The 23,555-nt window shown below is 33.8% G+C and overlaps 1 long non-coding RNA gene across 1 annotated transcript in view; it reads right to left on the bottom strand.

The window, feature by feature from the left end:
• The window catches only part of LOC123585666, a 49,583-nt gene extending 29,574 nt beyond the window's left edge, over positions 1 to 20,009 (bottom strand). The window contains exon 1 of the long non-coding RNA XR_006706361.1: positions 19,785 to 20,009. This is a non-coding gene — a long non-coding RNA (uncharacterized LOC123585666). The remainder of the gene's footprint in view (positions 1 to 19,784) is intronic.
• Between the last annotated feature and the right edge of the window lie 3,546 nt (positions 20,010 to 23,555).

Below are 23,555 nucleotides of genomic sequence, written 5' to 3'. Positions count from 1 at the left end.
TTAATCTTACTACTGCCTTTTTAAGATTCCTACTTTTCTCATCATCTAGAGAAAATCTTTTTCCCTACCGTCTATTGCATATTCTGCAGCAATAATGCCAGGAAGTTTGCATGAGGGAGTTTATTAATTTTAACTTTAGTTTCTGAGGAAACCTACCACTTATTGTTTTATTTTTTATGTCAATGAATCAGGTTTTCAATTAATTGTATATATAACACCACATCCACCTCTATTAAAGACCTTGTCCTGTTCATAACACGGACTAATTACATTATGTTAATATGTGTAGAAATGCCTATACTATAGCCAGATGTAAAGAAACAAAATACCATGTATACAGTAGTTTAAAGTAGTGGAAAAGAGAGAAATAATGTCTACATACACACACATACATCTATACACACATAGCATACATATATATGGGTGTATATGTGTATATATATTCATATAAAATTTATATACATATGAATATAGACTCAAAACTTTTATTAGGGCAAAAGAAAATTGCCAAATTTAGTAACAGCATCACTGCCACCACCAATGACAAAACATCAATGAAGACAACATTCTGTGCTAACTGTTCTCTGTACCTGGCACAGTGTTAAACATTTTTAAATGGATTATTTCATTTAGTGCTCAGAAGTATTCTCTGAAGCCAATACTATTTTTATTTCCATTTCACAGACGAGAAACCTAAAACTTTGAGCAAGTACTTGTCAAGTTCACACAGCAGGTGAGCAGTGGAACTAGAATCCAAAGGCACACCGTGCATGCTTGCACCCTTACTCACTGCTATGCTGAATATTTAGACTACACAGGATAGTAAGATGGATTTATTGGAATGCCATGAGAATGACGTAATCAATTTTCAGTGAAATATTCTTTTCAATACACTATATATATATATTTTAAAAACTCATTGTAATGGAATGACTTTTGTTCTCGTAAGCAGAGATGAACTGATACTTAAGGTATGTTCTAGCCACTGGGGTGAAGGATTGATGACAATGTCAGTCAATAAAGAACAGGTCCACCAGCAAAACATTTAATAAAGTGTTTGTCCTTGAATGTTATGATGGTATCATGCCTTTGGAAAAAGAAGATTGATGTGAAAACAATATCATTCTTTATACTTCCTAAATAAGAACTTTCTAGGATGAACACCTTTCTCCTAGCCAAAAAAAAAAAAAAAAAAGTTTCTCACATCGATATATACAGACCTTCAGGGAATGTATGACATTAGAATTCTAATACTCATAGCTCACATTGATTATGTACACATTATTAGTCTATACTCTCCTAAGCTACTTTACATTTATAACTGTAATTTTAATAATAACACTATAGTTTGGTATTTGAATTATTCTGGTTTGCAGGTAAGTAAACTGAGTCACAGAAAGGTTAAGTAATTACCTATTCTAAAATTACACAGGTAGTGTCAGCTCCAGATTAAAAGAGTTATTTGTCCATAATCTTACTTTCAATAGAGTTTAAGTGCATACCAAGCGTATTTGTCTATGTAAAATACTCTTGCAAAGAACTTTGAGAAATAATAAAGCTTGTAGATTGCATAAATTTCAGTCAACCACATGTTACTGACTCCATAATTTCAACTCTTAGGATGTTTTATACATTCCAGTATTCAAGTTCTTTTTCTTTTCTTGTATCTTGTATCATCATTCTACTTTAGTAATGACTCTTGTTAAAAGAAAAAAAAAGTCTCAATTCCAAAAGAATAATCACTAAAGGGTTTTACAAGAAATTCCCATTAAAATCTGTGTCAATTTATCCATTATTTTTATGTCCTTAGATTACATTTCTGTGTCATTCCATTATTAAAAAAGATTATTGACTGCTATATGCTCTTTAAGCAGTATCAATTATACAATCAATTAAACAGTAGAGATTATGGGGAGGAATAATTCTTATAATATAGTCACATTTCTTTACAATTGGAAAGTTAGGTTAACAATATAAGAACACACTGTACTTCATAAATTTTCATTGCATTTTTTTTCTGTCCTTTTATTCATGTGTTTAGACAGTATGCTAAAATGTGCTCGATCCAGTCAGCCATGGAACAAAACTACATTTCTAGCCTTGAATTATTGTGCTCTCAGAGGAGATAGGATACTTTTACTTTGCAAGGTAATCATTTGTTGGGAAACTGTGTTCTTAGACTTATCATATTCTATAATAATGGATCATTTTATATTGAGGAATTGATGGACTATTTTTTAGTGATTCATTTGGGACTGCCTGCAAATGACAAATAAAACCAATCAAACATAATTGCAGATGGAATACTACATCTGAATTTTAGATATATGCATGGTGTTGGCATGAGCATACGAAATAGTCTAGGTTCTTTATGTTCAGGTAGCTATAACTGCCTCAATAACTATCTGCTTTTATGACAAAGACATGAAATGAGAAGCTTCATAATTAAAATGCTTAACCATCCAAATGCTTTCAGCATTTTACTCAATGCATTACATTTTCCCTGTAAATTTACTACAAAAAAAAAAAAAGATGGAATAATGGGATTAAATATTTAAATATAAGAACTGAAAAATGATTCAAAGTCTCCACTTTAAAAAAACTATGAAACCACATTAAATTAACTAGGAATCTGTCAAAAAGTTTTCCATATATCAATGATTAGAAAAGCCACCAGACACACAACATATATATGTTATATATATATATATACGTATATGTCATATACATATATATATATGTATATGACATATATACATAGTCATGTATATATGACTCCTAAAATTGGTGAAAAAATATCACATCAAAATTATCAGTTATTTCTATAACATTTTTACAAAGATTCCTTCAGTTAATATATGAACACTGTATTTTCAAAATGCTGGCTACAATGTAGGTATTTATAGACAGAATAGAAACCATCAAAACTAGTACTAATAGCTTATATAGTCACATGCAGGGTATCTTTAAAGGACTAGAAGGTACTAGACAAGTACTATCTACCTCAAGAAAGCATTTCTTATAAAATATAATTCCAAATGACAATTTAGATTATAAAATACAAATGCATCAAAGAGTGCAAATACATGAAATGAACCAATATCAATATAATTCTGTGAAAATACTAGCAAAATCTCTTTAATAGAGACAGACCCATAACATAAAACAACAGTAATAACATACATCAAATATTTTGAAAACACAGAAATTGAAAAATATTAGATGTAGCTTTATCTATCATTTATTCTGTGATTTATACATTACAATTACTGTGTTTAAATATGAAATTTTGAAACATTGATGAACTATATAAACATAACCATGGTCATTAATTGTCCATAAAATATCAAATGCATGAGTAAGTGCTTTGATCAAGCACCCAGGTAGTACGTGTCTCAGATGAATAATGGCAAGAAACACAGAGTCTGTCTCCCATTGTTGCAAAACCATTGATGCAATACACTGAACACTATAAATTCCCAATATCCCAACAAGTTTTTAGAGGAAAAAAATGATTTAAAAACATATATGTAAAATTGGGATATACCACATATTTTCACAGAAGATAATTTGAGAATAACTTGAAAATGTGTTTTTATCAGTGAATATTTCAGTCAGTAAATAAAATCCCCAATATTGTTATTTAAATACTCACAGGTAAAGGCATAAATTGATTTAACTATAGAAGAGATGTGAAAAATGAATGGGGATATTTCCTCACATAGTTTATATAAACTAACTCAAAACAAATTAAAAGATTATATATTTTTCTCTGAAAGTAATAGCAATTTCAAATATGGTTTTAATTTTCCTTATAAAAAAGAAATATAAATTAAAATAGTGAATGAATTTTTCTTACAAGCTGGTTAGTGAAATGTGGATTTAATTAGGACGAAAATCAAAACTGTAGAGAAACTATTTTAGAAATTGTAAAGAAATTTATGAGAATTATAAAAGTTAATAAATTTGATGATGGATGTGTTTTAGTATGCTAACTTAAATTGAGAAATATTGAATTCACATTTGTCTTTATGTAGTACTGTTGATGTATTATTATTTTTAGCTTCTGAGTGTAATAGCCAGCCTGCAAGATGGCTCCCAATGATGTGTACCTCATTGTATTCACACCCTGGAGTCCCTTTCCATATTACATGAGTTTTGGCCTGTGTGACAAGTAGAATATGGCAAAAGAGATGGTATGTTACGTCCTGAGATTATTTTATTATCTTGATTGAGTTTTCTCTTGGAGTAGGTGTGCTCTAGGAGAAGCCAGATGCCATATCATGAGCATGTCTGTGGAAAAGTCCACGTGGTGAAAAACTGAGCTCTTCTGAACAACAAACATCCAGCAAGGAACTGAGGCCTCTGCCTACAGCCATGTGAGTGAATGTGGAAGCAGATTTACCAGTCAAGTCTTCAGATGACGGCAGCATCAGCCTACATACAGCAAAGTGTAACTTCATAAGACCCCGAGTCAGAATTATCTAACTAAAGCTCTGTCAGATTCCTAACCCTAACAAGCAATGCGATAACATAAATGCTTGTTGCTTTGTGCAGCTGAATTTGGGAGTAATTTTTTTATACAGCGAGAGATAATACAAGGAGAAAAGTAAATTAGTCACATGAGAAAGAAAAAGGGTAAGAGAAAAAAATGAAATGCATAATTACATAAAAACTTTTTGCATGGGAATGCACATTCACATTCCAACTTTCCTAAGTAACAGTACAATTTAGAGAGAATTGTATAATTTAAAATATAATAATGATTAATAATTATGAATCTATTACCCAAGTCCTGAAACATTTGTGAATGATACCTACATACTTGTGTGATCCTCCCATATTCTGCCCACATATGTTGCCTATAACTGCACATACTTTTATATTTACACATAATTTTATCACTTTACAGAATGATAAATATCTGTGTATGTATGTATACATTCATATTAATGTATTGTTTATTTTTGTTTCCTCTGAAACTATATTAAGAAAGTATCATATTCTATGCAGTCTACTTGGATTTGTTCTTTTCACTCAGCATTATGTTTCCATGATTCATTCATGTTATCATATCAAATAGTCATTCCCCCTATGAAATAATATCCCATAGTGTGTGAAGATATCAAACTTTCCTTTATTCATTCACTTTTCCACTTGTGGGCATTGAGTCTGTTCCGAGGTTTTGTTATTACAAATGAAGCCATTATGAGCATTTTCCTATATATCTTCTGGTTCTTTGCAGCAAGATTGCATCATTCATACAAGACTATAATAGTTAGGCTAGAATATGTGGGTGCTCAACTTTACAAGATAATTCTGAAATATTTACCAGAAATTGTATCGATTAACACTCTCATTACCAAAGATTAAGAGAGCTCAGTAATGGAAAACCTTTCTAATATTTAGTATTTGGTATTTTCAGGTTTTTTGGGTAATTAAATGAGTATGAAGTGGAATCTCATTGTGGTCTTACTTTGCTCTGACTAATCATCAAGCTCATGAGACAGAGCACCTCTTTTTATGGTCATGTTTTTTTCATTTTGTTTTGTTTTGTTTGTTTTCTTTTTTGCTGGGGAATGTCTATGGTTGTTTGCTCATTTTTCCATAGATTTACATGGTAGGTTGTTTAAAAAATGGTCCTAACAGTCTCTCTTACACTAAAGGTCATTTGCCACTTCTTCCAACAAGAGTTAGAGTCTGTTTCCTCCCCTCAAATTTGTGATTTGCTTTGTTAACCTTAAAAATAATAACTGCCATGTTTGTTTGTTTATTTGTTTGTTTGTTTGTTTGTTTTCCAGCACAGGGTGGGTTTATTCAGGAATAAAAGAGAATTGCAATGTGGAACAAATAAGCTGCAGTAAAACTGTAGGCAAGTCTAGAGGGGAAAGGAGAGGTATGTTTTTTTTTTTTTAAGGAGAAGAGAGGTAAGTTGGGAAGGGTATGATAAATTGAAAGTCCATTAGAATAAACTGAGTTTGAAGTACAGTGACTTTTCATTGGCTGAATTGTTGCCAGTGGGGATAAGGAAAGTTTCCCTTTCTCTGACTGGAATAAAATAGTTTTCTAGGCAAAGTCAAATCCATCTCTTCCTTTTGGGTGTACAATTGACTACAGGTGGTATAATGTGAAAACTCCCCTTGCTGAAACCTCCTCATTTTAATGAGGTTTCCCATTACTAATTTTCACAGCTTTGGTAAGTAGAATGAGACAGAAGTGATACTGTATTACTTCTAGATCTAGCCTTAAAACACCCTTAGTAATTTCCCTTTCACTCTCATGGAGTCCTGAGCTATCTGTTAAAGAAGACTGACCATGAAGCTGAAGGGAGAAGCCACAGGAAGAGATGATCTGTAAGATGTGAGGTTGAAACGAGAAAGTCCCAAGCATTCAACCACACAAGTGCAGGTGGCATATATGTAGTCATGGCATCTGGAATTTTTTTGCTCTTGTCTTTCTGCCAAGTCAACACAGTGTAGCCCGAAGACATGTCATCCCAATGGAGCACTGTCTAAAGAGTAGAACCGTGAAAAACACATGGTTCTTGTTTTGATCCACTAAGTTCTGGAGTGTTTTGTTATGCGTCAAACGATTATTAAAACAGATTTTTTATTACATTCTTGATATTTTTAAACTAATGTTTCATAAGTTACGTGTGTTGCAAATATTTTTCAAAGTTTATATCTTGATCGTTACTTTTTCAAGTTTTTTTTAATTTTTTTTAACATTTATTTATTTTTGAGACAGAGAGAGAACATGAACAGGGGAGGATCAGAGAAAGAGGGAGACACAGAATCTGAAACAGGCTCCAGGCTCTGAGCTGTCAGCACAGAGCCCGACGCGGGGCTCGAACCCACGGACCGCGAGATCATGACCTGAGCGGAAGTGGGACGCTTAACCGACTGAGCCACCCAGGCGCCCCTTTCAAGTATTTTTGGATGGACAGAAGTTTTTCAACTAAATGTAGCCACACTTAAATTTTGTTTCTTTAATAATGAACACTTCTGCATACTGTTTAAGAAATCTTCCACTTCCCAATATCAAAAATATATTCATTTATATTTTCTTTCAAATGCTATAAAGATTTGTTATGGTATTTCAAGTTTTAAGCTATCTGGGTTTGAATTATGAAAACATTGTGATGGAGAAATTCAATTTCACTTTCTTTCCATATGGATAACAAATTTTTGCTGCTCATTTTTCCACTTCAGCCCTAAATCAAAGTGGCATATTTGTGTGGATCTATTTCTGGGTTCACTATTCTGTTATATATGTCATTTGCCTATGCTTGTTCACTTTTTACACTGTCTGAATTCTTATAACTTAAAACAAGTCTCAGGATTTCATAAAAGCCTTTCTTCTTCCACATTCTTCTTTTTCAGAAAGGTTTAAGCTATTTATAGTTCACTGTTATTCTATATAATCACTGAATCTGTAGATCAGTTGGAGTCTGTAGAGAAGAAATAACATCTTTATGATATTCATTCATTGTATCTATTGACATGGGGCATGTCTTATTGTTTGAGAGCTTTAATAATTGTTCAGTAGATTTATAATTTACTGCAAAGGTCACAGATGTGCACATCTTTTGTTACAGTAATATCTAAGAATTTAATTTGTCTTGCTATTTAAATTTCTCATTGCTGTTAATAAACATTGATTTTTTTTCAGATTTTTCTTATTTTGAGCCACCTTGCTATTACTATCCAATTATCGTCAATACTGATAATATGTCTGTATATTCTCCCCCTCCCCATGTAAGTAATCACATTCACTGCAAATGATTAATTTTCCTCTTTCTAATCCTTGTGCTTTTATGTTTCTCTTACCATTTGCTATATCACCTCCTACACTGTTGAATGTAGGTAGTGAAAATGTCCCTGACTATAAAGGAATTGCCTCTCACAATACTCATTTAGAGTTACATTAATTATGAACATTTTTCCCATTTCATTAGGTTAAATAATTTGCTCTGTATGCCAAGTATTCTAGATATTTTTGTCTATGCATTAAAAATAAAAAGAGCAGATGCCAACTTTTATTTTATTTTTACTTTTGTGAGATGATCGTAAATACTTTTTCTGTCATTTAATAATCATCTCAACCATCTATTAATTCTTTATTGTAACATTTTTTTTCATTTTTGCAGGTTTCCTTTTCGGTTTTATTTCCAAATCTGTCTTTCTCACATTTTCTCTGTTGAATGTTTAAGAAACTGCATAATCTGGTTCCCTAAGCATTTCATACTTAGATACCCTATATTCTGTGATTGACCTTTCAAACACAAGTAATCCTTGGAGTTAAAATCAGTTGTTTATTGTATCTTTTAGAACTTCTTTCATGGATGCCAGGATTCTTGAGTGCTTGGCCATCTTTGGACATGATTCTATTGCTTTATGTAATTCTGTATGGGTTCTGGGATTTTGTATTGAAGCTTCTCCCCAGGGAGTGTTTGTTCCTACTGGTGACTTTGTAAGTGATTATATCAGGTTCAGTTTCTCTACCTTATTGCTGTTCCAAAGTTTAGTAGCCCCAAACCAGTTGCTGTTTCCTGAAGCAAACCCTATCCTCCCTTGCTGTTTATGAATTCTGGAAGGCTCCCTATAGCTTTCTGCACCCTGACTACTTCAGCCTGCGTTACCAGCCTATGATATCTTCTTTCCTGGCTGCCCTGTCTGTCTTGCTCCACGCCCTGGGATGATTCCCACCCAGACACTTTTGTTTGTTTGAAGACATTCCTTATTTTTAAGAACTTTAAATGGATTTTTAAAAGCTGACAAGTGCTAATTGAAGAGAACTGAAGAGAAAGCATTGCTAGTAGAGTTGCCAGTATAGTTTGGAAAGTGCACAATTTTAACAAGTTTTTATTCATCTTATATTTTAAGCATAAAACAAGAAAATGCATCTTTCACTGATGCCATATGGCCATTGATAACTGTGAGGGGATTCAAGCCTTAGTAGTTACTCATGAATGTCAACTGGCAGAAGCTCTACCTTAATAAACGGTATATGATTTGGGGAAGGAGAGAGAAAAAGAAAAAAGTGGCTGGTCACATGACAAAATGTTCATATAGGTATGATACATACCATGTCAGCTCACAATTTTATTGGTAAAATAAAATCAAGTGGAAACGCCTTAAAGTGGGTAGAGATGTTCCATGTTTCTCAAGTGATACCACCACACACTTGGGAGTAATCCTAATGAGTAGAATAATCTTTCCTTCTATGACAAAAAAAAAGTCACCCATGCATAATATACTGACCCCTCTTTAAGGGAAATAACCCCCAAAATCCATCACAACTCATTATTCTCCATGTTCAGTCTCTTTAGAAAATCTTACATCCGGTCTAAATCCAGAGATTTATGAACTAAGAAGATAAGTAATAAACTCTCCACAAACCCAGTAAAAGGTGAGAGTTTTGGGAAAGGATAATTATAATAAACACTTTTTGGAAGAAAGAACAGGAACTATACATCAGTTCCTTTTTACAGCAATATTTAAATTTCAGAAGACAAAGACTGGGTGAAGCCTTTACTCCCATATTCCGAGAAAGGAGACTGTTTTTAGATTAGACAGATTCTAATCCCAGAGAATAGCTTCCTAATTCATTTTGTAAATCAACCTGTCAGCATGAATGGGTCTTTCCTTTAAATTCTCTTTTCAGCTCCACCTTTATGGGCTAAGCATCTTTTTCAATCTGCCCTGCATATAGAAGGTAAGAAACTCAAGGAAGGGTTTTAAGTACTGAACAGTTATATATATTTTTTAATGTTTATTTATTTTTGAGAGAGAGCGAGAGAGAGCGTGCGAGCGCATGCACGAGCGCAAGTGGGGGAGGGGCAGAGAGCAGGAAGGAGACTCGGAATGCAAAGCAGGCTCCAGGTTCTGAGCTGTCAGCACAGAGCGCAATGTGGAGCTCTGTTCCACAAACTGTGACATCATGACCTGAGCTGAAGTCAGATGCTTAACCAACTGAGCCACCAGGAGCCCCAGTTAATCCAATATGGTGTTCTTCATGTAATAGTGCAACAGTCTTAGAAACATGTTAGGTTTATTATTTATTTGACTTCAATCAGTTACATGTGCCAAAAATTGCACCCACAATTCACTGGACATGTAACTAAATAAATTGTATATACCTTGAGCATATGCGGTCTCCTGGGAAAGCCACAATTTTCTTTTCCCTTAGACACTTGTTTTACTGAAAAAAAAATTTCTGGGTATCACATTAATCCAGTCAGAGCTTTTAAACATGGGTGTGACAGCTATACCTTTTATTGCATCCAGCAGGTCACTTGCTTTGGTAAATAATGTTTTATGAAAATGACCGCGACACTCACCTATTTACATATTGTTTGTGGCTACTTTCCTGCAATGATGGCAGAGCTGAGTAGTTGCAACAGAACTCCTTTGGCCCACAAAACCTAAAGCACTTACTATCTAGTCTTTTACAAAACAAACAAACAAACAAACAAACAAACAAAAACACTGTTTCCCAACCCTGATCTAAAGCTCTAAGCTCATTACAGAGAAGTGGCTTACTACATTTTTGCCATTGCATAACATGAATAGCTCTGACAGCTTCCAATTCCATTAACTCCCAAAGTCCACTAACACTTACCTTGCCATTCTCGGATTCCCAGGGCCATGCCACATATTCAAGGTTATTTGCAAACCACTTTTGGTTCTAATTTACCTGTCATCGGGAAGAGGCCAGGTTATGCTATGGAAATGATCAATCTCAAAGTTCCTCGTGGCATAAAACAATTAAGTTTATTCTTCATGCTACACCTCATGGGTTATCATGGGAACTCTGTTCACGGTCTTTATTCAGTCATAATCTAACGTAGGCCCCATCTCGATGTATGCTTCCAGGTTAAGAGGGCCGACACAGAAGAAAAGTGAATATAGTGAGAAGCAAATTGGTCCTTCAAATGTCTGCCAAGATGTACATTGATGCTTATTCACGTTGCACTGGTTAAAGTCAACCCAAGATCATGTCTGAATGAAAATTGTTGAGAATTATGATTCTATTGTATGACTGAATGATAGCGATCCACATTAGAGAAAAGCCAGGTTTTACCACAGCTGGGTAGTAGAAGGCACTGCAATGATATTATTACCTAGCACTATCTCGGAACAGACCTGTTGATTAAGAAACAAGCATATGGAGGGGCACCTGGGTGGCGCAGTCGGTTAAGCGTCCGACTTCAGCCAGGTCACGATCTCGCGGTCCGGGAGTTCGAGCCCCGCGTCAGGCTCTGGGCTGATGGCTCAGAGCCTGGAGCCTGTTTCCGATTCTGTGTCTCCCTCTCTCTCTGCCCCTCCCCCATTCATGCTCTGTCTCTCTCTGTCCCAAAATTAAATAAACGTTGAAAAAAAAAAAAAAAAGAAAAAAGAAAGAAACAAGCATATGGAGACACACACATAATAAAAGGTGACTGTTGACTCTTTGGAGGGTCTACAAAATGCTTTGCTTTGATTAGCAGTTGTTTTATTTTTTTTATTTTTTTAATGTTTATTTATTTATATTGAGAGAGTGAGAGAGTATCTAAGCAGGGGCAGGGCAGAAAGAGAGGGAGAGAGAGAATTCCAAGCCTGCTCTTCACTGACAGTGCAGAGCCCTGCACAGGGCTCTATCCTACAACCTGTGAGATCAGGACCTGCGCCCAAACCAAGGGTCAGACGCTTCACCGACTGAGCCATCCAGGCGCTCCCAATTAGCTGTTATTTTTTTCAAAACAATTTTTTTAATGTTTATTTTTTAGAGGGAGACAGAGTGCAAGCAGGAGAGGGGCAGAAAGAGGGAGACACAGAATCCAAAGCAGGCTCCAGGCTCTGAGCTGTCAGCACCCCACGAACTGCAATATCACGACCTGAGCCGAAGTCAGACACTCAACCGACTGAGCCACCCAGGTGCCCCTAGCTGTTATTTTTAATGGGATATAGAAGAAGATAAAATAACTTAAGTAAACTATAAGCTAAAATTCCCTTAAGTTTTAAATTAGAAAAATGATGCTCATATTATATTCTGAATTTAATACGTTATTAACAAAGAATGACGAATTACAGAGACCACCTTTACTGATGACAGCTGCATGAATATAATTTCTCTCCCACTTTAGCCGTGAAAAGTAAGACACTTGAGGGGTTTGGGGAATGCTCCAATTAATCTTAACCTATATAATATTAAAAAGAATCTCTCTGAATTTGGTAAATTATTATCTTTTTGATTACACTCAATCATATTTCATTTGGGGAGGTCAAAATAGCAACCCATCATCTAAACTGAACCACCCTTAATTAATGATAATCATAGCTTAAATTTCCTCTCCCTAAGAGAAGCTCTCATGTATAAAAATGGGATGGTTTTTATATACTGAAATGGCTCACACAAATTTTGTATTTGAAAATGAAAATCACTTATATATTTGGCGAACTAAACTTTTTATATCTGTAATCTATTAATTTGTCTATTTGACTTTTTTTTCTAATTTATATTCCATATTATCTGTATTTAACACAATGAGTTTGTCATTACAAACTTAAGTGAGGCTATTAGGATTTAGGCAATAAGTACATAATAAATGCTCTATAGACAGGATTATAATTATGTGCCACATTTATAACTGTCCAAAGTCTGAAAAATCAAAAGAGGAAAAAACAAACACATTATGCAGTTTAATCATATAAACTTCACAATGTGTCTATTTCTGTTTTCTTTTTCTCTTCATTGTTGGTCATATTTTATCGGCTCTTTGCATGTTATATAGATATAAACATAGATACAGATGATATAGATACAGATTTATTTATCTATTTATTTATTTTAAGATATAATGGATATCATGAATAAAAGAACCACAGAAATTCCAGAGAAGGGGTTCTCTCTTTCCTCTGTCAGACAGGGATAGGTAAGGTCCATTCACTTCAGTCCACTCAGGCAATGTGTTGGCTGGAGCTTGTTTACATTTTTGTAAGACTTTCTCTACACCATCTATATCTGGTTTGCATGTGGCTTTCCAATATTTGATTGAGAACATGGCACATCTCCATTTCCATATCACCAAAGAATTGGAAGATCTGTCCTCTAGGGGGTCTTTTACAGATCCCATGGAAGGTAAACAGGTATATGTCTCAGAAGGTATAAGGTTAATGAGTAATATGAGTTAAAGCATTTTATATAGTATATAAATTTTAATTATGAAAGATGCTATTGAGAAATGTTAAACAACAGCATCTGTGTTCAATACTTAGGTGTTATTCAAAATTTAACGTCTATTTTGTTCTATTTTGCATCAGAACCTCCTGTTACATATATGTGAGATGATTTTTAGATATTTATAACAGCACCTTTGCATTTTAAATCAAGGTGTATCTGAATAGCATGTAGGGGAAAGAGTGTAACAAAAAGAGCCAGCTGTCGGCCTTTCAATTAAGAAAACAATGAGCTTCAATATACTGACAAAGAACCAACAATCCAATCACAACAAAGCGGCAAACAAAAGCAAAAACTGTAACAGATGCTGTTTTCAATATTATCAGACACTCTATATAGAAGAAACTCCCTTGAAAATTTAGCAGTGAGAACATGCCAATTTTTGATTAATTCAGATTTTCCTCAGCTCTCAGGAGCTCAACCAGAAAACCTACTTGCCCCTGTGGTGCTTGAAGTAGAAGTGACGATCAAGTAATTCAAAAGAAATAACTCTTTGAGTCCAGATGGCTATAGAGCAAACTATAAAACTTCCAAGGAAAGTTTAAGTGCGCTCATTAAAAGACCTTTCTTTACATATGATGAAACAACATTTTATTACCTACCCAGCAAACGGTAACTTTCAATGTAATCTCCGATGCTTTTTGATTTCTGCCTATTAAGTAGGCTCAGCATGATTCTATAGTAGCAACTTTGGTGGAAAGGTTCACCAATGTTCCTTCTTTTAAATGCAACGTCTTTCAGCATGTTGCATTTTGTGTGTGTGTGTGTGTGTGTGTGTGTGTATGAGTGAGAGACTAATTAAGGATCTAATTAAAGTTAAGGTTACTCAGAAGGAAATGTACATTTTAACTCACAAAGTTTTATGTAATATTATAAATAATTTCCTGAACCTTAAAACTGATAGCTGGCCTTAAAAAAAAAAAAGCAAGGTCTTGAAGTTAAAAAGAAAAACTGCTCTATAGACCACATGTGTGTATGAGAACTGATTATGATACAGAAGTCATATTTCAAATCAGATAAAAGTGTTCAATAAGTGATGTTAGAAAATGTTTAGAGAAACATTCCATTAAATCCCTACCTCACACTATCCCCGATTCATTCTTGATGTATTAAAGATTATCAATATTTTTATAAGGAATAAAAATAAATATGTAAAGGAAAATATAGGAGAACAAATGTATGCCCTTGAGCTAGGGGATGGTTTTTTCCAAGAACACATAAGAAGCTAAATCATGGAGGAAAATAAAATGAATCAAAATATATCAAAATTACAAACTTCCTCTTGGGAAAAAAATGACTACAAAAAAATTTAAAAACTTATTGGCCCTCAAGAAGAAATATTTGCAACAGTATAATAGCCAAATAATATCCAGAATATAATGATAATAATACTATTGTTTTCAAAAGAAAAATAAGCAAATAATCTAAATAGTCATTTCACAGAAGCATAAGTAGAAATGAGCATTAAGGATATGAAAAGATGTTTATATTAGTTATTGGAAAATCAAATTAAAACATCAATGAAAAAGCATAATTTTACTCATCTAATTGTCAAAACATAGTTAAAAAATATTGACTATTAGCATATATATGGGTAAAAGAGGAAATCTTAAATGTAGCTAATGGGTTTATTTAATTTACAGATATTTAATTTTACTTTTTTAAGTTAATTAAAAAATATTTATTTATGTTGAGAGAGAGAGTGTGGGAGAGGGTCAAAGAGAGAGGGACACAGAGAAACTCTGTCCTGACAGTACAGAGCCCCATGCGGGGCTCAATCTCACGAACCATGAGATCATGACCTCAGCCAAGATCAAGAGTTGAATGCTTAACCGACAAAGCCACCCAGGATTCCCTTGTATAGGTATTTTAGAGATCTATTTTGTGATGGCTATAAAATTAAGAAGACTGAACATATTATGACTGAGAAATTTTGTTAGTGGGATCTACACTAGAGAAACCTTGCATATTTGCCTGCTATTTGTATAAAGATGCTCATTGCACTATATTTTCTAATAATGACCACCCTGAAATCAACCTAAATGTCGATAAACTGAGGAAGTGTAGCATACACTATGATTCAGTCTATGGTTCAGTTAGAAAATAGAGGTAGTTTCATATAACTGGACATAGATAGATCTTTAATATTTACCAAGTGAAATAACAAATTGTAGAACATGAGGTTGAACATTATACTATTTGGGGAATAAAAAGGCAAATAGCATTGAAAGAAACTGCATATCTACAGCTATACAGAATATGTAATGTACAGAAAAATACCTGCAAGATATACAACAAAATAAGAACAATAATTGTTTCAAATAACAATTAGTAACATTTGATTTTTGCAAAGAACATATGCTGTCTTATAACTTGTTCAATTAAAATATTACATTTTGTGTGAAGCTCATTACAGATTTGAGAAAGCTTAGAACACTGTATAGCAATATAAACATTGGCCACGAACCCAATGGTTCACATTTGGTGAATGGTACACATTTGAAATGTTAGTATTTCTAGGAGGCTTAACATGCACCTGGCATTGTGTTGCAGGCTGAAGGAATGCATAACTTAAGTTTTACAACAACTCAGTGAGTTAAGACCTCATTTTACAGATGAAGATATTAATACTTGGTGATTTAAATAAATTGTACAGTGTTATTCATAGGCCAATAATAGGGCAAAGACGTAAATTCAAGTTTGTTTAATTCCTAATTAAACTTGGTGGCTGGCATCTAGCAGGTCTGTGCAAATAGAGAATAAAGCTGGAAATTTAGTTTATTTTCAGTTGATAATAATTTTTGAGACCTGAAAGTAGAGTATTTGAAGATGTTCTAGTCAAAGTTTTAAAAAAAATCACAGGTGAGGAGCACCTGGCTGGCTCAACTGGTTGAAAGTCTGACTCTTCATTTTGGCTCAGGTCATGATCTCAGAGTCTTGGGATTGAGTCCTGAATAGTGCTCCCCTCTGAGTGTGGACCCTGCTTAAGATTTTTTCTCCCTCTCTCTTTCTCTCTTTCTGTCCCTCTCCCCAACTCATGCTCTCACTCTCTCTTTCTAAAAAAAATAAAATAAAATTACAGTTAAAAAAATTAAAAATTACTAGGGGCGCCTTGGGTGACTCAGTTGAGCATCTGACTTTGGCTCAGGTCATGATCTCACCGTTTGTGAGTTCGAGCCCGTCATCAGGCTCTGTGCTGACAGTTAGGAGCCTGGCACCTGCTTCGGATTCTGTGTCTCCCTCTGAATCTGCCCCTTCCCCACTTGCACTCTGTCTCTCAAAAGTAAATAAACATTAAAAAAATAAATAAAAAATTACTGGTGAGAAATGTATATGTGAATAACAAAAAGAATATTAATTGAAGATACTATAGTCAGGTCTTGAAAAAGTTTATTTACATGCTTTTAATTTTTTATTAAGATTCCTAAAAGTAAATAGGACAAGCAATTATTAATATCATTCAGTATACTACTCAGGAAAAATCCTTTAAGACAATTATTTCATTATACATCTTTTTTTCAGAGTATATATAAAGTAACTGTCCCAACAAATTAAAAAAGGTTATGACAGTGATAAAGACAAATAAATATGTGAAATATCAATGAAAGGAATAAACTAATAAAATAATATTTAGACATAAATTTCTATGGAAGATAAGTAAATGATTAGGTACATGAAACTTTCATTTCTATAATTTAAAAACAGTTGAATAACAGTGATTTCACATGGTTCAGGCTATTAGTTGGAAATTGTCCATAAATTGTTTTTAAATTATCCACTTCTCTCTCAAGGGGGGTATTGCTCTGATTGTTCAGTGACTATTTACTATATGTTGACCATTCTATTCACATTTTTTAATTTTTTTTACCTATAATATATATTAAAAAGAAATTCTCTCAAGAATATTGGCATACAAGTAGGATCAAATTTATTTATTTATTTATTTTTGAGAGAGAGAGAGAGAGAGAAAACATGAGTGGGACGGAGGAAGAGCAGAGAGAGAAAGGGAGACAGAAATCCCAAATGGGATCCTCACTGTCAGTGCTGAACCAGATGTAGGGCTCTAACTCATAAACTGTGAGATCATGACCTAAGCCAAAATCAAGAGTCAGACACTTACCTGACTGAGCCACCCACGTACCCCATAAATTACAATTAATTTTAAAAGCCAATCTAAAGTATGGAAAAACTAGGGGATCTACAAATGCACAAAACAGAGACAAAAATTATTTTTCAGAGTAATAAAGTAATAGAATTTGGGATAGCAAAATTTGAATTTCTGTTGGCAAGTATTGGATATATTAAACAGTATTACAGGTAGAATTTTTAATGGAAGTTCTATTTTAGTCTGACAAACAGTATTTACATAAAATATCATTTCCTAAGTAACAGTTGATTTATAAAAATTACATATATAATCACTAAATATGTAATTTTTGAACATTTATCATATATTAGAAATTCTGCTTAGCACTGCAAAACAGCTGTGAATAAGACAGAATGCATGTTTGCTGTGACTTAAGATCATTTCATCAAAAGAAGAGATCACACAACCCAACTTCACTCTTATATTGCCATGCCAAGCTTACTGAAAAAGGTTTAGTTTAAGTCAGAGTTGGTCAGGTTAACAACTTGTTTCTTCAATGACTCTATAACCACACTGGCTCTATAATCACAGTGACTATTATTCACTGAGTCACAATGACCAATATCCATCCAATAATATCAACCTGTAAACTCAATGTCAGGATCAAAGCGTTGTTAAACATTTTAAATCTCGACCTTGGAGGATATCATTTATGTAGTCACCATGATTTTCTAGATTTAAATCTGAGCAGTTCCAGATTTATATCTGAGTAAGACTCATTCCCCATATCAATGTATTTTTTCAATAATGCTCAAAAATTATTTTCTGAAGCCAGTGAAAACTATGAAGCAGGCATTTGTGAACTATCATACAACAGCATTCTGTAGTAGGTTAATCAATCTTTAAATACATAATTATGAAATTTATAATTTTCAGAGATGTTTTAAATAGTATATTGTAATGTGACAAAAGTCATATTTTATTAATAAACCCCAATATATTTTTCTCTGTAAAAATTAAAAAGCCATTAGTAAATAAATGAATGTTTAAGAATTAATACCTCAGTGTATTATCTTATTTGGAAATTATATAGACATTCAACAAATATCTATTATTTAGTTTAGCTTATTTATATGTGCTTAAATTACTTATTTTAACCAATTATGTTCAGATTAGATATCAAACAGCTAACCATCATTTTATTTTTGTGTTGTTGATAAATTTGGTAACATAGATATAGCATGAGCTTATTTGACTAGTAAACCAAGGTAGAAAAAGTTGTATGTTTGCATTGTTTTTAATATTAACAACTCCGAAGACATGTCTGCTTTATTAAACCAACAAACTTAAAGTAGCTTTTATATATCAGAGATAATTCTAGATCATGTGAATTTGAAAATCATTTGAATTAGTTTCTGTATTTTGAGAGTTTTAGGAATACCTAATTTATTTAAGTGCTCATTTTTCTTTAAGCCAATTAAATAGAAAAAGCCTTTTGAAACTATTACTTACATATAGTATACATATATGCATACATAAATATACATAAATACATATTATGTGTATATATCTGTGTGTGTATATATATGCACACACAGAAATCTTAGAGCTTTCATTTTTAAATTTTAGCCATGTCTCAGGTACAATAATACAAAATACAAAAGAACAGCCCAATCCGAATTGTGTTTGTGGCAGATGGACTAAGTTACCTGCTCAGTTGGCCAAAGAATATTACAAAAGATTATTTATATACTATAAGCATTCTTTCGGGAAGCTGTTTTTGGAGTTATGTTGGCTTTTAGAAGCTTCTGCATACCAAAGAATGCACTGCATTTTTTTCTGAGGAGTTTGGGATCCTCTTCTTTCAATCATGCCCCCTAAAATGGATTATATTCTCTAAGTTAAAGGTCCCCCAAAGTGGCAATGACAATTCCAAATTATCCAAAATTTGTTCATTTTCCAAGCAGACATAAGATCCTGTTCCATAGAGGATACACATATAGGAAGCAGTAGTTTTGTTTGTTTTTTAATGTTTATTTACTCCAGAGAGAAAGAGAGAGAGAGCACAAACATGGGAGAGGCAGAGAGAGAGGGAGACAGAGAATCAAAAGTAGGCTCCAGGCTCGAGCTGTCAGCACAGAGCACCCTGCAGGGCTTGAACTCACCAACCATAAGATCATGACCTGAACTGAAGTCAGATGCTTAACCAATTGAGCCACCCAGGTCGCCCCAGGAAGCAAAAGTTTATGAGAGAGGTGGGGAAAGAGTTTTCAACCTATAGACTTCTGTAGATTTTTGAAGGCCTCTTAACAATGAGGGGCCCTGTTTGTAACACAAGGCATTACATGCACCCCCCACTTTGAACAACATAGGGTAACTTAACAAGAAGCTTCAAACTCAAAACATAGATATGTACAATCAGGTTGGAGAGTTTAAAACACAATGATAGCAGAGCTTGGCTCCAGGACAGACTCACCTCCAAATTCCAGGGTGGGCGAGAAATCAGAAAGACCCCAATGGGTCTGTGGGTCCAGCACCGTCTTGCTGATCAGCTGCAGCATCATTGAGGGGTCTTCTTTGCTTCTCACTTCTTATTTCAGAAACTGTCAAACATCCAGAAATAGCACAATTAAAACTACAAAATCGATAAATAGTATTTAGAAAGAGTATTTAGAAAGTATTAGAAAGAGTATTTATAAGAACAGTTCACAAGCTGGAAGCCTTCAAATTCAAAGACTGATAGGAAGCACCGTAGCATGAAGTTAGAGGATGGCTCACAAAGTAAAAAATGAGGAAGGTGTTTACCCTTTCCAACTGTTAGTTATTACAATGAGGGCTTCTAGATGGCAGAGGATTGGCTAAAAGTTGTCATCACATGCCAGTTTTAGGAAGATGACAAGTTTCTTTTGTGGTTGTCAGAAGCATTTACAAGAAATAACCTAAGAAATTTCCTTATGCTCATGAAATAAGATAGAGTTAGTTTTGCTTATGTGGTTTAAATGGTTTTGTCTGCTCAGGGAATTCCCAAATCTGGTCTTCATTTTGTATTTAATTGTAACAAAAGAAAACTCATTTATCTATAAAAGAATATATTATGCAGCAGTTAAAACCATTACATTGAATTTATATGTATTTTACGTGAAAATATGCCTATGAAATCCATGTCAATTTGACTGCAAATGAGAGAGAACACAAAAATAGTCTAAAAAAGTCAAAACTTAAAAACAAATAACATAAAAAAGAAAAAAGCAGAAATGCACTTCTCTCACCTAAACGTAGGGAGTACAGAGATGGTAGTGAAGTCTCGAAAATCATCAGAGTCCTTGTAGTTGGAATCTTACTGCTCTGCCATCTTGCGTGTGGTTTTTACCATAATGTCAAAATGGCTGTTTGTGATTAAGCAGGAAAACCTGTCCACATTAAGCCAGCAGGAAGAATAAGGGAAAGAGAAGTATACAAAGGTACCGGTTCTCAAAGTGTGGTCTTTGAACCAGCAGCATCAGCATCACCTAGATATTTATCTGAAACGCAAATTTTCAGGCCTAATCTCAGATTTATTGTGTCTGAAACTAGGGTTGGGACCCAGTATTTTAACAAGGCTTCCAGGTGATTCTGATACAGCTTATTTTCCAATGTTTTAAAGATATTCTGGGAAGTTTTATACAACATTTATGCCACTTTCTAGTCATTCAATTTGATCACAACAAACTGCAAATCAGGATGTATCAAATAAAATCTAATCTAGGTGTCCATAAGAAACGCCAAAGTCTTACAGTTATATTAATATAGAAAAAAGGGAGACTGAATAGAAGAGGTAATGAACAGTTTCTGCTATGTCCACAATAGATTTTCAATTTAAAAAATGTAAGACAAGTTACAGAAGAAATATATAATAATTGTATCTAGTAGTACAACTATATATATACAAACTGTTCTTCTCTACGACTTTTATATATATCTTCACGTAATATATCTTTACAACTTTATATATACAATGGCCGTATCTTATAATCATGTAAGATATATTAAAAATATTGATAAATGCTATTACGTTTGTAGTTTTTGTGTATCCATATGGGTAGCTGTACATATCCACATGTCTCTACCCTTAGATTATGGGTTGAGTGGAAGTAGAAAGTGAAGATTTCTGCATTTTTACTTCAGACTTCCTTACATTTCTTTTTCAAAGATCACATGCTGCTTTCACAGTTTAAAACAGAAAAAGAAAGGGGCGCCTGCGTGGCTCAGTTGGTTGAGCGTCCAACTTTAGCTCCCGTCATGATCTCACAGTTCGTGCGTTCGAGCCCCACTTCGTGCTCTGCACTGACCGCTCGGAGCCTGGAGCCTGCTTCGGATTCTGTGTCTCCCTCTCTCTGCCCCTTCCCCGCTCATACTCTGTCTCTGTCTATCTCTCAAAAATGAATAAACGTTAAAAAATTAAAAAAAAAAACAGAAAAAGAAAAACTATAATTTCAAGACATTTAATTGGTAAATTAATAGTTTGAGATGGACAAACTGTAAGTCAATGAAATAAAAATGAACTTGAAAGAAAATATCTGAATAATACATTCATTTTTGCCATTATACTTACAGATGTTATTGAAAAAGATGAATAGCAACCCAGTGTTCTTTTTTTTCTTCTTCTTCTTTTTTTTTTTTTTTTTTTTGTATATCAAATTAGGATAAGACCAAAAAGGATGGCATGGCTGCCAGAATTCTTATAAGAAATCATATAATGATTCATAAGCCCTATAAAAGAGAAAAATTAAAATCTGTCAATTATATTTCTTGTTAGCAACTATGCAATGTTTTCTGAATTATCTAGGTCAATGATCTTTGAAGTATAATCTGTGGACCAGCAATAACAGCATCACTTAGGAACTTGCTGGAAATTCATATTTTGGGGCACTACCACACATCTATTCAATCAGAAATTCTACGGGTAGAGCCCCACAATCTGCCTTTTTTTAAAAAAGCACTGCAGGTAATTCTAATGCAAGCTCAGATTTGAGAACCACTGACCTAGATAATTACTTCACCCTTTTGCTTTGTTTCCCTTCTGCAAACATGTCAGTAATTGCTATGGAAATGTATTATAATACAGTCAACATGCAATTATCTCTGATATTCAGGGAGCAGAATGATTTGGACAAGAGAATACCACGGATAATTCCACATCTCTCTTTAGCTGTCAGTTTCAGACTCCGCCCACCCATACATTTTTTGCCAGAGCCCCTAATGAGAACTGTAATTGAGTGACTCATGTTTCAGCTCTTTTTCCCTCCTGCCCACTCTCTGGTGAAGGTGCTAATGAGCAGTGAAATAGCCTGAAGGCAAACAGCAGGAGCAAAAAGGAGGAGAGAGCCCTGTCCCTCTGAATATTTGAGAATACACTATATTATCAAAAACAATTTTTTAAAAACCCTCTTTCTCCTGTCCTAAAACTTCCTAACATGCCAATATTAAATTCATTTTCAACACTTTCCAGTAAAAAAAAAAAAAAAAAAATGAGCCCCTATAGTGGTACCAGTATTTTCTCAAGATTGCTATCTTTCCCTTCAACTATTAGTTGTTTCTCCTTCCTTTAGTCCTGTTTGACTACTTTCAATCTATTCTTTTCTATAACTTCTATCAACAAAGCCTTTCTTTCTTTCTCTACCTCTATAAGCTTTAATCTCCCTGTTCAATTGGCTTTGAATTCTAGTCTATCAAACTACATAAAAACAGATGAGAAAAGAAAGGAGAAGTAGAATAACATTAAATACCAAGCCACTATTATAGGTATAATTCTAAAGGTGTTTCAGGGATTGAAACATCAAATAAACCTCAGTTTGAAGGTATTATTTGCCTTCTCCATCTGTATTGCTTTCTGAAACGTAATAGCAAGAAAAAAAAAACTCCTTTTAGAAAATTCCTTTGTGATTTGTACTAAAAAGAAATATAAATAAAAAAATACAATTAATATGGCCATAATGATGCCAAACTCTTCTTTTATATTCTTAGCATTTAATTCAAAAGATAAGCCTTCAAAAAACAACTCTACTATCAAAATCTCATAAATTTTAAAAACGACTTTATGAACTTCCCTCTCTGGACATCTAATAATATTGCAAATTTTATGTCTCTTACTACAGTAGAGAGCCCTGGGTAAGTTAAATAGCTGTTGACCTAATGATATTGATGAGATTGTTATAGTTATCAGCAGTGATGCAGGGGCCATCTCCTCTGCCCACATGCATAGTCCTAT

Source organism: Leopardus geoffroyi, chromosome C3, assembly GCF_018350155.1.
Source record: "Leopardus geoffroyi isolate Oge1 chromosome C3, O.geoffroyi_Oge1_pat1.0, whole genome shotgun sequence".
Classification (NCBI taxonomy): domain Eukaryota; kingdom Metazoa; phylum Chordata; class Mammalia; order Carnivora; family Felidae; genus Leopardus; species Leopardus geoffroyi.
The sequence above is the reverse complement of the archived record's forward strand: the minus strand, read 5'-3'. Positions and strand labels throughout refer to the sequence as shown.